The 3,702-nt window shown below is 34.0% G+C and overlaps 1 pseudogene; it reads right to left on the bottom strand.

Annotated features, from left to right (window-relative positions):
- Positions 1 to 1,266: 1,266 nt before the first annotated feature.
- LOC148943054 (ras-related protein Rab-5C pseudogene) lies at positions 1,267 to 1,923 on the bottom strand (annotated as a pseudogene).
- Between the last annotated feature and the right edge of the window lie 1,779 nt (positions 1,924 to 3,702).

Here is a 3,702-nt window from a genome sequence, read left to right as displayed (position 1 = left end):
TTTCTCAATATTCACCGTCCACCACTTTTTAGTCGCTTGCACTCTGGACACCAGCTGATGACCAGAAATTGAGTCTATTACTGATTTTCGCTTTAGCGGGTCACCATGCTCAGGTGGGGGATCGGAGATCAAAATTGTAGTATGCGTATCACACGCAGCAGGTTGGCTAATCACAGGTATTTGAGGAAAGTTCAGATTGTACGAATCAATCTTGGCAGAAACTAGCGAAATCGCTTGCTCAAGGCTCATAAGCTTGGCTGTGACGTGTGTAAACGCTGTTGCAGAGATAACAGGGACTTCTGTTGACCTTTTGATGACAAAACAAGTGAGCTGTTCTCCATCGGCATCACATTTCTTCATAAAGTCTATAATATCTTGCAGGTGACTGAGAATTGCATTACTGCCCCTTCTGACAGGGGGATCATTTTCATTCACAAAACTCCAAAGCTTTGCTTTCTCTGACTTAACAGTTTCCAAATCTGTAAAAAAGTCCACTCCTTTCCGTAAAATAACGGCTTCATCAACACTACTTAAAGTTTCAAAAACAAAGTTCAACAGCGGTGAATACAAAAGTTCGGAAACGCTCATCTTGTTATAAATTCACTTTAAAGCAATAGTTTAAACCAACGCACACTAAGTCCACGGTATGGTCAGGCGACGAGTGCTGGATAATAGTAAATTAAGTTCATTCAAGATAAACCTGCCAAACAGGTTTTTTTATAATACATGAGAAATCTATTTTCTTTGTCTGCATTGATATAATACTTAGCAATAGGTTTGAATCTAAAACAGGTCTTTTTACCATGAACTAAATTTTTATTGTTAAGAATAAATGGACACGTCTGATGATTACAAAGGTAGATTATACGACAGCGTAATTTAAAAGAATCATAAAATAGCCCAAGTACCAACAAATTAATTCAATAAAGTTAATTTAACTGGTAAAGCTTTAAAAAAAAGAAAAAATACATCCTAGAATAAAATAGAGAAAAAAAAACAAAACAACTCACTATCATACTCTTTAAAAAGAAATAACTATAAACGTAAAACGTTTCTGTGTGTCACTACGAAAAAGAAGTATTGGTAGATTTTTCGTTCAACCTAGCACAAAACAATAACCATGAATGGAAGCAGGGACCCACTTCACGCACCAAGTCGTTACTGACTTACCACATCACTCTGGTAGTTATTAATATATTTTTTTTGTCTTTTTAACAAAGGATTGATTACTTCACTCAGTTTTTTGACCTGTATTGGTTCAGATTTTTAAGTATTAGATAATTTAAAAAAGCTGCCACCTGTCTTTTGACCTTCTAATTCCTGTAAACGCCGACCTGGAATATCTTCACCACCAGGAGCTTCTTTTTTAGGAAGTTTCTTGGCGATTTCAATAAAAATCTCAGTCATGTTCATGGCAGTTTTAGCATATGTCTCCATACCCATAAGTCCTAGTTCGTACTCAAACACTTTTGCTAAATCAAATTCTACAGCCCTCCTGTGGGCCAAGTCCGATTTAGTCCTAGCCAATGCGAACACTCTTTTTGGTGACGCTTGACGTTGTAGTTCGCGAATCTAGTTCTGAGCACGGGTAAATGTTTCCTGATTAGTTATATCATAAACTACAATAGCTGCCTAGGCTCCACGATAATATATGGGAGCGAGACTGTGATACCTCTCCTGTCCGGCTGTGTCCCAAACTTCAAACTTGACTGTCGTGTCATCCAAACACACTGTCTTTGTTAAAAAGGCAGCTCCTATGGTACTTTCTTGATACTCGTGAAACTGTCCTTTAACGAATCGCAAAACTAAACCAGACTTTCCAACATTACATTCGCCTAATAAAACAATTTTAACACAGTTAGCTATAGGTGACTCTAGCTTATGATTGTCGATTTTGTCAAACTTCGTGTAGTCTTCTCTCATTGCTTTATTTTTCAAAACTGACAACCGTACTTACAAAAGCCAATTTATATATATAGATGATGTAATTATCCATGTTTAGCGTTAATGACGTAAAGAATCCTTATGATGTTATACTTTCTTGTGTATGATATCATACCACGGTAAATCAGTCCATGCTTCTATGATCATAGTGCATTACCTTAATCAATGTAGATAGGTTTCTTACCGTTATATGGATACCATCTAAATCTCTAGGTTATCTAATGGACAAAAACTACACTGCTATAACTAGACTGTTATACTCACAAAATTGCAGCATCAATTGCAGTTTTCTTTTCCCATATCAATATTACCTAGGCTAGGATGCCATTTATCCCTATCTTTACCTACTAACATGTCAATGTATTTTAATAAAAGCTTCACAATTCTAACCTGGTGCTACATACATAGCACCGTATGTCCATTTATTCCTGTAGCAGTAATTTAAATTCATTGGAATCACCACTATCATCTTCAATTGTTTCTGCAGATTCATATACTAACATGGATGACACCGTGTACCTTTTACCCATGAAATCAGAGAACAGTTTTCTATTATATGGACCATTACGATCTAGACAAGGTGCAAGATTGCCCATCTCTTTAGAATGAAAACTTCAGTCTGATTGTTGCTATATTTAGTCTCTTTGTAACTTATTAATTTAAATGTTCCTTATGACTGTTTTAAATTCTAATTGTACATATTTATTCTCAGAGTTCTTAAAGCAACAATCCGTCAATTGGTAGCTTGATAACATGAGGCAATTTATTTTGAAATCGGTATGAAAATCCGTTAACAACTAATATTTATTATCCAAGTAAATAAAAAGGAGAAAATTTTGTAATTTTTATTATAATACTTCAAATCTCTCTCTTCACTCCTTCCACTATTTCTCTCCACTCACCAAAAAAAAGTGATTATTTATTTTTAGAGTTACGGAAATTCTAAGTCAATGAATTACGCTTGGCTCATTTAGTTAATGCTTCAGTATATTTTAGATCTTAGTTATTACTTTTAATGTTAGCCAAAACTCGTGAAAAACCATGCTTGATTAGATACAAATTTATCAGTTTAACTCAAAACAGGGTATCCTATAATTGTTGCTTGTTAGAGGAAATAGTTTTCCTTGGATCTTTGGCAAATCTTAAAGCTGCTTAGGAAATATTTTCTATTTGGAACTCCCTTAGTTGAAAAGATCTAAAAATTTTTTATTCATTCTGATACAAAGATTTTGTCAATGTTATCCCAGTTGTCGGACAACAGATGTATGCAAATTCCTTTTCTTATGTCTCCGACGTTTTATTAGACATTCCAAACGTTTGATATGATAGCTTACTCTAACAATAAAGAACACATAACAATGTAATGCATAATATATTTTTAATGAAATAATGCTATGTAGAATATTAATAAAAAAAATATATTATGATACATTATTATTATCAATGATTAACTTTGGACATTTTGAATCTGTTCCATAAAATAGTTCACCATGTTCTCACTTGATATTATAGCTATTGTCATCTCTTAGTTCGTGATTAGTAGCATAATCATTATTCCATTTTCAGTCATACACAATTTTTACTGGTGTCTCATCAACAGGCTCAATATGCTTTTTGTCTTTGGTCATTGAATGTTTGATCAATGGCAGTAACGTTTGCCAGTGACTTGTTTTTCATCGATTCATCTTTATATTCCATAGTAATAATTTTTGACAATGCCCTTTTTATTTTTCTGGCAACTTCACGGTCTATTACCAC

Source organism: Artemia sp. Qi Xiang Cuo, chromosome 16, assembly GCF_049724085.1.
Source record: "Artemia sp. Qi Xiang Cuo chromosome 16, ASM4972408v1, whole genome shotgun sequence".
Taxonomy (NCBI): Eukaryota; Metazoa; Arthropoda; class Branchiopoda; order Anostraca; family Artemiidae; genus Artemia; species Artemia sp. Qi Xiang Cuo.
Note: the sequence above shows the minus strand (reverse complement) of the source record. Positions and strands in the feature narration are given on the sequence as shown.